This window comes from Heloderma suspectum, chromosome 2 (assembly GCF_057233095.1).
Source record: "Heloderma suspectum isolate Gila_16-S chromosome 2, 16-S_ref, whole genome shotgun sequence".
In the NCBI taxonomy this organism is placed as follows: domain Eukaryota; kingdom Metazoa; phylum Chordata; class Lepidosauria; order Squamata; family Helodermatidae; genus Heloderma; species Heloderma suspectum.
In genome coordinates, this window is record NC_139459.1 from 74,364,852 (window position 1) to 74,379,574 (window position 14,723).

A 14,723-nucleotide genomic window follows, 5' to 3' on the forward strand; every position below is an offset into this window, starting at 1 on the left:
AAAGTGTGGCGAGGGGGGGCGGGAGTGACCACAAGATTTGGTTTGGATCCTGGTTTAGCAATTTGGAAAACAGAATCCACCAACCCTCTTTTAACATCCCCAGTCCTGGGAGACTAAACTAGCGAAGAAAACACTGAATCTGTCCTGTGATATATTACTTCGGGCTGCTTCACACGGAGCTTTTATCCTGCAATTGAGATTGCTCCTTCAGGGAAGTTTGTTGTTGTTCAGTCGTTCAGTCGTGTCCGACTCTTCGTGACCCCATGGACCATAGCACGCCAGGCCTTCCTGTCCTGCGCTCTCTCCCGGAGCGTGCTCAAGTTCATATTCATTGCATCCGTGATGCTATCTAGCCATCTCATCCTCTGCCGTCCCCTTCTCCTTTTGCCTTCAGTCTTTCCCAGCATCAGGGTCTTTTCCAGGGAGTTTTCTCTTCGCATTAGGTGGCCAAAATATTGGAGCTTCAGCTTCATTATCTGTCCTTCCAATGAGCACTCAGGGTTGATTTCCTTTAGGATGGACTGATTTGATCTCCTTGCAGTCCAGGGGACTCGTAAGAGTCTTCTCCAGCACCACAGTTCGAAAGCATCAATTCTTCGGCGCTCAGCCTTCCTTATAGTCCAGCTCTCACAGCCATACATTACTACTGGGAAAACCATAGCTTTGATTAGACGGACCTTTGTCGGCAAGGTGATGTCTCTGCTTCTTACTATGCTGTCTAGGTTGGCCATAGCTTTCCTCCCAAGGAGCAAGCGTCTTTTAATTTCATGGCTACAGTCACCGTCTGCGGTGATTTTGGAGCCCAAGAAAGTAAAATCTGTCACTGCTTCCATTTCTTCCCCTTCTATATGCCAGGAAGTGATGGGGCCAGATGCCATGATCTTCGTTTTTTTTATGTTGAGTTTCAAACCAGCTTTTGCACTCTCCTCTTCCACCCTCAACAAGAGGCTCTTGAGATCCTCTTCGCTTTCTGCCATTAGGGTGGTATCGTCTGCATATCGGAGGTTGTTGATAATTCTCCCGGCAATCTTAATTCCGACCTGTGATTCATCCAACCCGGCATTTCTCATGATGTACTCTGCATATAAGTTAAATAAGCAGGGTGACAATATGCAGCCTTGTCGTACTCCTTTCCCAATTTTGAACCAATCGGTTGTTCCATGTCTGGTTCTTACTGTTGCTTCTTGACCCTCGTACAGGTTTCTCAGGAGACGGGTAAGGTGGTCTGGTACTCCCATCACTTTCAGAATTTGCCACAGTTTGTTGTGATCCACACAATCAAAGGCTTTAGCGTAGTCAATGAAGCAGAAATAGACGTTTTTCTGGAATTCTCTTGCTTTCTCCATGATGCAGCGAATGTTGGCGATTTGATCTCTAGTTCCTCTGCCTCTTCGAAACCCAGCTTGTACTTCCGGTAGTTCTCGGTTCACATACTGCTGAAGCCTAGCTTGTAGGATTTTGAGCATCACCTTGCTGGCATGTGAAATGAGCGCAATTGTGCGGTAGTTTGAACACTCTTTGGCGTTGCCCTTCTTTGGAATTGGAATGTAAACTGACCTTTTCCAGTCTTGTGGCCACTGTTGAGTGTTCCAGATTTGTTGGCATATTGAATGCAGCACTTTAACAGCATCATCTTTTAGGATTTTAAATAGCTCAGCTGGAATACTGTCATCTCCGCTAGCTTTGTTGTTACTAATGCTTCCTAAGGCCCACTTGACTTCACTCTCTAGGATGTCCGGCTCAAGTTCAGTGACCGCACTATCATGGCTATCAGGGACATTCAGATCTTTCCTGTATAGTTCTTCTGTGTATTCTTTCCACCTCTTCTTAATCTCATCTGCTTCTGTTAGGTCCCTGCCTTCTTTGTCCTTTATCATGCCCGTCTTTGCACAAAACGTTCCCTTGAGATCTCCAATTTTCTTGAAGAGATCTCTAGTCTTTCCCATTCTGTTGTTTTCCTCGATTTCTTTGCATTGTTCATTTAAGAAGGCCTTCTTGTCTCTCCTTGCTATTCTCTGGAACTCTGCATTCAGTTGGCTATATCTTCCCCTTTCTCCCTTGCTTTTCGCTTCCCTTCTTTCGTGAGCTACTTGTAAAGCCTCATCAGACAGCCACTTGGCTTTCTTGCATTTCTTTTTCTTTGGGACGGATTTTGTTGCTGCCTCCTGAACAATGTTACGGACCTCCGTCCATAGTTCCTCAGGCACTCTGTCTATCAGGTCTAATCCCTGAAATCTATTCCTCACCTCCACTGTATATTCAGAAGGGATATGACTGAGGTCATACCTGAACGGTTTAGTGGTTTTCCCGACGTTCTTCAATTTAAGCCGAAATTTTGCAAGAAGCAGCTCATGATCTGAGCCACAGTCAGCTCCAGGTCTTGTTTTTACTGACTGTATGGAGCTTCTCCATCTTTGGCTGCAAAGGACATAATCAATCTGATTTCGATATTGACCATCTGGTGACGTCCATGTGTAGAGTCGCCTCTTGTGCTGTTGGAAAAGAGTGTTTGCTATGATCAGCATGTTCTCTTGGCAAAACTCTATTAGCTTTTGTCCTGCTTCATTTTGTACACCAAGGCCATGCCTGCCTGTTATCCCGGTGATTTCTTGACTTCCTACTTTAGCATTCCAATCCCCTATGATGAAGAGGACATCTTTTTTTGGTGTTAGTTCTAGAAGGTGTTGTAGGTCTTCATAGAACCGATCAACCTCAGCTTCTTCGGCCTCAGTGGTTGGGGCATAGACTTGAATTACTGTGATGTTGAATGGTTTGCCTTGGATTCGTACTGAGATCATTCTATCATTTTTAAGATTGTACCCCAGTACTGCTTTTCCCACCCTTTTGTTGACTATGAGTGCTACTCCATTTCTTCTAAGGGATTCTTGGCCACAATAGTAGATATGATGGTCACCTGAATTAAATTCGCCCATGCCTGTCCATTTTAGTTCGCTGATTCCCAAGATATCGATGTTCAATCTTGCCATCTCATGTTTGACCACCTCCAGCTTACCTTGATTCATTGATCTGACATTCCAGGTTCCTAAACAATATTGTTCTTTACAGCATCGGATTTTCTTTTCACCGCCAGACACATCCACAGCTGAGTGTCCTTTCAGCTTTGGCCCAGCCGCTTCACTCTTTCTGGCGCTACTTGGAAATACCCTCTGCTCTTCCCCAGTAGCATATTGGACACCTTCCGACCTGAGGGGCTCATCTTCCAGCGTCATATCTTTTAGCCTTGTGATACGTTCCATGGGGTTTTCTTGGCAAGAATACTGGAGTGGGTTGCCATTTCCTTCTCCAGTGGACCACATTTTGTCAGAACTCTCCGCCATGACCTGTCCGTCTTGGGTGGCCCTGCACGGCATAGCTTATGGCTTCACTGAGTTACGCAAGCCCCTTCGCCACAACAAGGCAGTGATCCATGAAGGGGTCAGGGAAGTTTGCAGGCTCTTTATACAATGTCATGACCCGGCCATAACCCTCCAGGGTGTCTCCTGCATTAAATGCCCTTTGTTCCATTTTTAAATAGATCGCAGATAATGAGCTGTCAAATTAACCCCGTTGTGTTCCGCTTCCAGTTTCCTTCGTGAAAAGAGTAAAAAGAAGCAAGAAGAGGAGCGAGATCAATGAAAGGTAATGGAAGACTCAGATACGGGGAGAAGGAGGGGGAAGGGGGTGGGGGGAAAGGAAGCATGTGAAAAAGGGAGTTGTGATCCTGCACTTAAAATGGAAGCAGAAAGCCCTGTTTTAAATGCAGGATTTTAGGCTGGTGTAGAGATGCCCTTCAACATCCCTCCCTGAAAGTACTGGGACTGGAGAACTCTAGTAAAAATATTCACTGATTACAAGCTAGAGGTGCCCGTCAGAAAAGTACACCTCCTCCTTTTCCTCCCTCCCTCCCTCAATTTTTGGAGACATACTGACCGTGTCTTTGTGTTCCTCCAAATCCTAAATCTCCAGGAGTGTTCAGAATCAAATTCAGTCCACTTCAGAGAAGCACTGCTTCAATTCGAACATCTTCTGTATCTGTCTGAATCCGCCCAATTAAGCTTGGGATTCAGCTGAACCCAAAGCACGCCTAACCTAAATCACATGGTTGTTGGGAGGATAAAATGTGTGGTGGGGGGACCATCTAAATCACCTTGGGTTCCTTACAAAAGGAAAAAAGGCAAGATATAAATGTAATAATAAATAAAAATGAAAATAGTACTGTTGATCATTAGCTTTTAGATGATTATCCCCATTTTATTTGTAATAAAAATAATCTAATTAAAGTTGACTATATTGACTCAACAAGGTGATGAACAAGTAACACAATTAAGAACATGTCAAAGTTTCAGTTGTCCCCTATGCCAAATTTTCATGGCGCCTTGTAAACTTGATGTATCATAAACACAGCAAATAGTCTTGTGACACCTTTACACAGCTTTCTCCAGCCTGGTGCCTTCCATACATTTTGGGCTTCAACTCCCATCAGCCCCAGCCAGCATGGCCAATAGTCAGGAATGCTGAGAGTTGTAGTTCAAAACATCTGGAGAGCACCAGGCTGGAGAAGGCTGCCTTAAATACTAACAAATGTGTAGCCCGTGAAAGCTTACCCCATGAAAGCTTATGCCAGAATAAATGTGTTCATCTTTAAGGTGACACAAGACTCTGTTGTTTCTGCTGCAACAAACTAACATGGCCACTGGGGCTGTGCATGGACTCCCCGATCTGACTCGGAAGCTGCTTCGAGGCTTCCAAGATGGGTCTGATTCATCTTGGGCTGATTTGGGGGGGGGGGGCTGACTCACTTCAGCCTACAAAGCTGAAGCAGGATTCGGGCATCCGAAGCCCACTTCCCTAGCACATACACCGCACAGCCTCCAGCTCCTTACCTGGGCCCTTGTTCTGTGGGGGGCCACCGCCACCAGGGAAGCTGCTTCCACCACCGCCAGAGGGAGCCGCTGCTGGGGTGAGCTGCCACCACTGCCGCCAGGAGAGGTGCTGCCGGGGGAGCCACTGCCACCAGGGGAGCCACTGCCACCACCAGTTCCTAGGCTTTCTTGTTTGGGGGGGGACGGCATTTTTAAAATGGCAGCTCCCTGTATTTCCAGAAATACACAGAGTCGCCATTTTAAAAATGACTCCCCCCCTCCAGAACAACAAGATGGCTGCCAGTGCATGTCCAGAGGACCCAGGTAAGGAACTGGGGGCTGGGAAGAAGCAGTTGTGGCAGCATGGTGATTGGGCTTCCAGATTGCTCTGAAGCACACTGAAGCACTTTGGAGTGACCCACTTTGCTTCGGGCCACTTTTGGCCCCCTCCGCTTCAGCTCAGAGGTGGCCGAAAGCAGCCTGAAGCACCCCGCTTCGGCTCAGACTCAGGCTTTGGGCTGAAGCAGTGCACAGCCCTACTTAGGGATGTATGAAAGTGACTTACTTGTTCGCGGATTCTGTTCCCGGTGGGGGGTGCTCCATCCCTCCCCCCGGAATCCTCGACGGGGGGGGAGGCGATCCAGTCCTCCCCCTCAGAATCCTGCCTGGCCGGCTCTGATCCGCCAGGGCCGTCCACAGCCAGATTTCCGGCCACGGACTGCCATTTGCGTCCAGCCAGGCAGCCATGATAGGCTACATAAGTCTTTATGTAGCCTATCACGGCTGGGCAAAAAACAAACAAACAGCGTATGCAAATGGCGGCAGCTACGGCGGCCGCCATTTGCATTTCCTATTTTTCGCCATTTTAGCCTACATAAATATTTACGTAGGCTATTACGGCGGAAAAAAAAGGAGAACGCAAATAGCGCCCACTACGCTATTTGTGTTCCCCTTTTTTTCTCGCCGTAATAGCCTAAGTAAATATTTACGTAGACTAAAATGGCGAAAAATAAGGAATGCAAATGGCGGCCGCCGTAGCAGCCGCCATTTGCGTATGCTGTTTTGGTTTTTTTTAATTGTCTTGCCATGATAGGCTACATAAAGATTTACGTTGCCTATCACGGCAAAGACCAGGATGCAAATGGCGGCCGCGGCAGCTGGTCAAAAGACCAGCCGCCACTGCCAGAGCCGCCGCCGTACGGAACATCCGCCCCAGGTAAGTCTCATCCCGGTGCATTCGGCCTCACTGAAATCTGTGGTGGAATTCTCCGCCATCCCTAGCCCTAATGGCTACCCATCTGGAAAATGAAGTGGTTTGGAAAAGGGTCAGCACAGAAAGGTACCGAAGGAAACTCTGCTTGAATAAACTCCAATGCCTGCATGGATTCAGGCAAAGTCTGAAATTAACACCGTTATGACAATACGTTATGACAATATGATAATTGCAAAGTCTGCAATTAACACCGTTATGACAATACGATACTCCTTAAGGAGAATAAGTCATTTTTTTCCTTCAAAAGCCCATGTTTTCAATTCTATTTCTTTTTGATTAAGTTAAAAAAAATCCCTTCAAGCCTATTTTCTTCTAACAAAAGGTATCAGCTAGTGCAAATAAGAATACTCTGGTTTCATCTCATTTGACTGAGTCTTTCAAAATCTTTTGTTAAACAGATGAATCCTTTACCTTTCTCTCCTGACCCCACCCCGCAACATCACCCACTGCTTTTAACACTGTTGCACATACTTGCCCTTGGAGACTAATTAGCGGATAGCAATGAAATAAGCAATGAGTATGAGAAAAACAAGCCGGAGGGGGGGAAAACATGATGGGCATTGTTTGTGTGAATCTTGGTATCAAGAAAGAGCCTCTGAGCTAGACTGTTTTCCTAAAGGGCAACATAACAGTGATAAATCTGCTGTAAGGAAGAAGGAATGTTATACTTCTTCTTTGGGAACATGTAATAGAAGTCTACAGCTACAAAACATACAGCACAGTCAAAACTCCTCTGTATGCCCATTGTGAAAATGAAGGTTTTAGATCAGTCTTCCCCAGCCTGGTGCCCTCAAGATGTTTTGGACTTCAACTCCCATCCACCCCAACCAGCATGGCCATTAGTCAGGAATGCAGGGAGTTGTAATCCCAAACATCTGGAGGACGCCAGGTGGGGGAAGGCTGCTTTAGATCCTTACAAGCTGGATTTGAAGTACCATTCTTATAGTGGTAGCAAGGAACAGTAAAGAAATTGTAAATAATAATTTAGAAAATAGAGACAGAGAGCATTCTTACATGAGGCTTTTATTGTGCACTTGTGATTGGTCACTCACAGTGTTTTGCAGGCCCTTTACATGACATTGTCAATCTCCAGGGCCCCTCCCGTCCCTTCTGGCCGTTATAGAAGCTTAATTCTCTATGGAGGAAATGTGCTAAGAGCCTTCAAAGCACAGTAACTTTCCTGTGAAAAACTGGAGTCATGCTATATTGCAGCACCATCTAGTGGCTGTATAATGAAACATATAGAACTTGCCCAGAAAGAAAGAAAAATGTATGAGACCATGTGAAAAGGAGCTGACCTTAATCCTACAAAGAATCCGGAAGCAGAAGACCTGGTAAGGGTGCAGAATTTTAGCCTGGTGCAGAAATGCCCAGAAAATACAGAAAATAGCAGCAGAATTATGTAAATCTGTAGTGGGTTTATGTTAGTGGTGAACAAGCAGAGATCTCAGCATCAAATCCAACTGCTGTGGAATAACAGCTGGCCTCTAGTTGGTGATACAGAGGCAAAAGAAGTATATGGAGGGAGCAGTCACTGTGGCTGAGGGTCTTGTTGGCGATCCTTGGCCCACCAACCTCCTCCTGTAAGAGTCATTGCTGGCCAGGGATCTGCATCATGCTATCTCAAAAAAGAGACAAAAGAGAAAGAAATATGGAGAAGAGCTCTAATTTATTGGCCCTCATCCAGTCCGTTACGAGTTCTAGGCACCTCTTCAGCACTTCCACAGTTTCAGCTGAACTTAATGAAAAGGAGAAGAAAAATTGGGTGTCATCAGTGTATTGATGATACCTCACCCCAAATCCCTGAAAGACCTCACCTTTTAGTCTCATATAGATGTTAAATCGATTGGAGGAAAAATTTGAGCCCTGAAGCACACCACAGCACAACACTGGTGCTAGTCCAGCAGCACCAACATCTGGAGATGGGAGTAGAACTACTGAAGTGTCTTGTCTCCACTTTCTGATCCCATACTGTTGCTGTAGAAGGATACTATACTCAATGGTATGAAAAGTAGGGATGTACGAAAGTTCCGCCACGGATCTCGGGGAGGCCAAATGCCAGCGCATTCAGCCCCCCGAAATCGGTGGCGGAACGGCCCCCCGCCTCCCCCCAGGACGGGACTTACCTTAGACGGATCTTCCTGGCGGCAGCATCTCCGGTGGTGGCTCCAGCGGTGGTGCGGCAGCGGCAGCGGTGGCCGGTCTTCTGACTGGCTGCCGCCGCCGCCATTTCCAGGTAAAACAAAAACAAAAAAACGTGATAGGTTACGTAAAGATTTATGTAGCCTATCACGGCTAGATTTTAAAAAAAACACCGTGATAGGCTACGTAAATGTTTACGTAGCCTATCACGGCTGATTTAAAAAAAAAAAATGCGCGTCCGCAAATGGCAGCACCCATGGGCGCCGCCATTTGCGTTCCTTATTTTGGCACGTCTTGGTCTACATAAACATTTACGTAGACTAAGATGGCGAAAATAAGAGGAACACAAATAACGTAGCATCTACACTATTTGCTATTTGCGTTACGGCTGACTGCAGGGACGCAAACAGCGAAGGCTACAGCCGCGGAGAATGAAATCCTATGGAGAATGAAATCCATTCTCCGTAGAGAAGGCTACGGAGAATGAAATCCATTCTCTCACAGTTCTGTGAGAGAATTATGAGATACCAAGTCTAGAATCTGTGCACATTGGCATCCTCTTTGCCAGAGAGTCTTGCTGCACAGAAATACGTATTATTGGTTAACTCTAAGGGAAAGAAGAAATGCAACATAGCTGTGGAGTCTTTGAACAGAGCTTGCAAATGCAAAATAATAGCAAATAAAATTGCATTTGACTGAGACACACATGTACTGGAGGTGAAGGGGGACTAGGACATGGAGTTTGATGGAACAGTAGGTGACGCTACCAAATCTGTCAGTGGCTGAAATATAATCAGCGGATCCAAGAAAGTTTCAGACTGTGCCAATATCCTCAGGTTTGGACCTACCATGTTAACATGCCGTAAGAAATGCCTATCCAGCTATCTGTAATCCTTGCCAAGTGAGTGTCAGGTATGGAAAGTGAATAGAGCACACAGACAATTTCACTTTCCCATGCCATATAGTAGGCATTTGCCCAATGCAATGCATTAAAAAGAGAAAGAGGCAAAGGCTGGGAATTAAGAGACATGAGCAGTGGATTTTATTTTAATAAGGAGGAGCAGCCAAGCAGAAGACCCTTTGCCTAGCTGTGCTTGGTGCATAAGTTAGCTGAAGGACTGCCCTCAACTATATCAGCCTGGCTACACTCTTAAATCGGCATCTGATTCTGAAGCCCTACTGACATGTCTGCCTATGAGAACAATTTGGCTGGCTAGCACAAAGGAGCAAGCTTTTTCGGCAGTGGACTCACATGTGTGGGATCCAGTTCCAGTCAAGGCAGGTCAGGCCCCATCATGACAGGCCTTTAAATGGGCCCTAAAGACCCATTTATTTACTATTGCCTTCTTTTAAATAAGGATTTTTTCAGACTGCTTTATATATGATGGGATTTTAGCTGTGATTCCTTTAATGATTTTATCGTTTTTACTGGGTGATATGCTACCTGGTTTAGTGCTGTTCTTAGCTCTTATTTGTGGTTCATCTTTTCCTGTGGTATTTTATGGTTTCAAAGTTTCTTGTTTATCTATAGTAAAATTATACGTTGGGAGCTGCCTTGGGAGGGTTTTACCCTAAAAGGTGTCCTACAAATATTTTAAATAAATAAATAAAGTTAAGGGTTTTTTCTTTAAGGATAGTCCTCCTTATGGCCCTTTCTGCACAATCACTGATTTACTCGATCAATGTGCATTTGTTAGTGATTTCTTATTCACAGAGGCCACCCTTCACTTGAAACTCTGCTTCTGTTCTGAGAGAATCAGATTTGGCATCCATGCTGATTTTTGCCTTGTCTCCACTCTACCATGGCTTGTTACCAAGCTACCTGAAAGACTGATTTCTGATTTCTCCCATATGAGCCTGCCCAGGTCTTTGGGAGAGGTGGCCTTCGAAGTTGCTGCTCCCAGGCTGTGGAACTCCCTGCTGAGGGAAGCTAGATTCACTCCCTCTCTGCTGTTCTTCCACTGGCAGGCCTTTATTCAATCAGGCCTTTGGCATATAAGTGGGTCTTTTGGATTGAATGTTGTTTTTATTCTGTTATTGTTGTGTTTTTTAGGGTGCAATCCTATCCAGATAGGTGGCCACCACCAAACTCGGAGGCGACCACCTATCCAAAGCAGGGCAGGAGAAGCACAGAGGGGATTGTTCCCTCCGCACTTCTCCTGCCCTGCATTTTCTGCTAGATGGCCAACTGCAGCTGTCTAGCTGTGGGAGGACGGAACGGGGGAGAAGCCTGCCATACGACACATTGGATGTGTCGTGCAGGCATTTCTGCCCTCCCCGCCCTGGAATGCCCCTAGACACGCCCCTTTTGGGCCACTCCGCACTCCTCATGTGAGCGCGGAGGACATGGCTGTTTCACACTGCCTCCACGGCAGCGTGGAAGTGGGGGGAGGTCAGTTCTCCGGGAACCGACCTCGGAGCGCGGACTCCGAGGTCAGTTCCCAGATAACACGATATCTTATGGCCATCTAGCCACTGTCTAGCGGCCATAGGATTGCTCCCTAATTGTGTTTTAATGCATTTGTTTTATTACTGTTTTAATCAGGTTTTATTTATGATTGTAAGCCACCTTGAGTACCATTTTCCTTGGTAGAAAGGTGGGGTACAAATCAAATGAAATTAAATCCAATCAATCAGTTGAGGTGTTCTGGGTTTTTCCAAAGAAACAGTATTAACACGTTTTAAGAAACTTTTCCACATTATTCTTATTCTGTTTGCTGCTGTTGTTAGCAGAATCTTTCATGCTCCACCTAGTTAACTTCATCACCAAACTATTTGTCATTTCTTCACTACACATCAAAGAATAGGTCTTGGGCTGACCAAAACTGGAAGATGTTCAGATACAATGGCATTAACTAATCACAGGCAAAATGGTGTTCTGTGGTCAACAGTTTATGCAAAAAAAAAAAAAAAAACCTCTTGAGAGATGAACATCACTTCATTCCCAAATTTCACCACAACATGAGAAAACTGCACCCACAAGCACTGAAAGTGAGGCACAAACGTAGACAAGGCATTACACATTATTCAATAGAATAAAATAGGTACAGCAGACTATTAATAGGAGAATATGTGTATATATAGTTCTGTTTCACACATGGGAGTATATTGGGTAGAAGAAAGCACAGAAGAATGTCTGGGATTGATCACTTCAAAGTGAAGTTTTTCTGCAAACTTCATCCATATTGACGTGGATGGGAGTGGCTCGGGACCCCAATACGACAAGGACCACCTCTCCCCGTATGAACCTACCCAGTCCCTGAGATCAGCTTCAGAGACCCTTCTCTGTGCGCCCTCTCTAAGAGAAGCTCGGGGGGGGGGGTCAGTTTGGGAACAGGGCTTTCCTGCGACAACCCCATGTTTATGAAATGCTCTCCCCAAGGAAGTTCACATGGCACCAGTACTGTCATCTTTCTGGCACCAGGCAAAGACATGCTTATTTTCCCAGTCATTTGGACATTAGTTATGACCTAGTTGTCGTGGGCTGCTTGTGTGGTGTTCATTCTAGGCTGTGGGGAGAAGATTTTGTGTATTTGTGGATGAACACTTTTCATATTGTAGTGGGTTTAGATTATGTTTTTAAGGTATATATTTTTATTTTATAGAGCCAGTGTGGCGTAGTGGCTAGAGTGCTGGACTGGGAGTCGGGAGATCCGTGTTCTAGTCTCCACTCTGCCATGGAAGCTCACTGGGTGACTTTGGACCAGTCACAAACTCTCAGCCCAACCTACCTCACAGGGTTGTTGTTGTGAGGATAAAATGGAAGAGGAGGAGGATTATGTATACTGCTTTGAGTTTCTTGGAGGAAAAAAAAAGGTGGGATATAAATGTAATAAATAAATAAATAAATAAATATTTGTGCTGTTGTGCTGACTATATTGATTTGGGGGTTGTTGTTGTTTTCCTGTTACATTAATCATGAATTTCTGTATTGGGTGTGTAAGTTGCTTTGAGACTGCTTTTTGCAGTGGGAAACAAGGTATACATTTAAATAATAATAATACTGTGGTGGTATTATATCAAATTGGTACTTAGTCTATATACTGCCAGCAGATCACCTGTTGGGCACCACTGGTTTAAACCAGGGGTGCAGAACCTCAGGCCTGGGGGACCAAATCTGATGCCCAACCCCCTTTCTACAAGCTGTCCATCAATTGGTGGTTTCCCAGCTTCTGTGCAGTTTTCCCCCCATTCTAAAAAGGTTGAAATTCCCCTCCTAAATCTTAGCCACTGGCAGGAAGAGCTTTAAGCTACAATATGCTGATAATTTCGTAGTGGTGGTGGTGCTGGTATTTTGGTCCTGCCCTTTTTGCCTTTGTTTGGCCGCACCCACCACTGGAACGCAGCTCCCAAGAGCTTCTCTGAAATGCAACTCGCCCTCCAGCTGAAAGATTCTCAACACCCCTGCTTTCAATGATACTCTTATACTGTAGTTTTAAGCTTTTAGATTTTATATTGTATTTTATTTGTGTATTTGTGGTTTTAATATTTGTGAACCAGCCAGAGAGTTTCGGCTATTGGGCTGTATAAAAATGTAATAAATAAATACACTGACATTTGAGGATCAAGATCACCAGCAATGGAGTCGTGGTGGTACATTCTGAAGAGTAGGAGCTCACCATGACAGCCTCACAGCCACGACTCTAAGGAGAGTCCAAGAATGCAGAGATCCATGTTGACATACACATATGGGCAGCAGCCTCATAATATCCAATTTGTTAGGATCAACTGATACACCATGGAACAGTGAGCTGGCCTCATTCTCTGACTTCCCCTATGCTAATCTGAAATTTTAAAAAATAGTAAAAATTGAAAAGCTCATCACCTTATTCACTTGTCAGAGCAAGGAGAGTTTGTCAGAGCAAGGAGAGTTTGCCCTGGTGCTCCAGGAGATGACATCATTGCTGCTGCTCTGAAAAAAGTTCCTGGAGTTGCACTCACCAGACCCCTGATCATCAGAAAAGAGCTGGCTATAAATGTAGATGAAAAAAGCAGCAGCAGCAGCAGCAGATCAATGACAAATTCGGGGGAGGGGGGAAGGATTTAAGGAAGATATATAAGCCCTTTTGACTACCAATATGGTAATGTTGCCAGATCTTCAAGTTTAATCTTTGAGTGCTTCAAAGCCCATATGTGTACTGCACCCAGAATGTGCATGTTTATCATGAATGTTCAGTGACATAAAGCAAAGCTGACAGCCTCCAAATATTATCAATGTAGCTTAACGTTCTCATTTTCCATGCTTTGCTGGGCCCTTGTTCTGATTTTGATTGAAAGACGGTGGCTGGATTTTCACAGGCTAGGCTGAACATACAATGCCTCATGGCAGGCTTGTCAGGGATATGATTGAACTTGTTAAAATGTATCTCCAACTCCACGTATTAGCTAATTTAGCACAAACTTGAGAGATTGTATACCAGCAGTTCCGGGAAGATTATTCATTATCAGTTGTGACAAAAACAAGCACGAGCTTATCATTTGAGACTCAGGTTTTATTATAATACTTGTGTTACTTAAGAATGCTACCTCCTCAGTTAAAATCCTCAGTCACCTGTCATTTAAGAGCTGGACACCAGGTTTCCAAAGCCAATATAGAATTAATTTGTTTGTTTATAAAACATTTCTATACTGCCCTTCATCAAATCAGAATCCAGCAATGTAGATAATACATTATTTAACCACAATGTAGATAATGTAGCCAATAAGTACAATGTAAATAATCCATTATTTAAAACCAAATACAATACAATAACATGCTTAACATTGGACAACCTTAATGGAACACAGCAAATAAAAAATTACAAGGCTGACTGAAGGATTATACAAATTTAAAAGGCCTCAGTGAGTAAAAACTAGTGCTGTACTGAATATTTTGAGGCTTTCATTTCCAGCAATTCGTGTGTGGTGAGCATTCGGGAATCACTGTTGGGCTGAAAGCCTCTGTTCTAAGAACCCTGCCCTGCTGCAAGCAAGAAAAAGGCTTTTAGAGGAGGAAAGCTTAAAAAGAAAAAAGAGCTTTCCTAAAGTTCTAAAAGCCCCATTCTTGCTTGCAGCGGAGCGGGGCTCTTCACACAGACGCTTTCAGCCCCAGTAGTAGTTCCTGAATGCTTAGGAGAGCACGCGATGTCACATGGTCTCCTTGGCATCCCAGGAAGCCTTGCCTGGTGACACTGTGACTGCACAACAGGGATTTTGGAAGTTTAAAAGAAAGCCAGGAAGAAGCCGTTTTTAGCCACCTCTTACAGTTACAAGGTAAAGGGAACCCCTGCCTGCCCACACCCCATTAGAAGTGTTGTCAAAATTCTCCCCCTCCCTGCGAGAGAGGCAAGAAAAAATGAAACTTTGCAATTTCACAAAAATAAGGGGGTAGAGTTTGACACAGCACTAGTAACAATTTCTTAGCTTGGCACTGAAAAGACTGTAAAGAAGGCACCAGGTGCCTACAG

General features: G+C 44.8%; 1 long non-coding RNA gene across 2 annotated transcripts in view; it reads left to right on the forward strand.

Annotated features, from left to right (window-relative positions):
* LOC146352358 (uncharacterized) overlaps positions 1–12,154 on the forward strand; it is a 90,814-nt gene extending 78,660 nt beyond the window's left edge. For both annotated transcript variants that reach the window (XR_014787351.1, XR_014787350.1), the window contains 2 exons: positions 3,585–3,639; positions 11,883–12,154. This is a non-coding gene — a long non-coding RNA (uncharacterized LOC146352358). The remainder of the gene's footprint in view (positions 1–3,584; positions 3,640–11,882) is intronic.
* Positions 12,155–14,723: the final 2,569 nt, after the last annotated feature.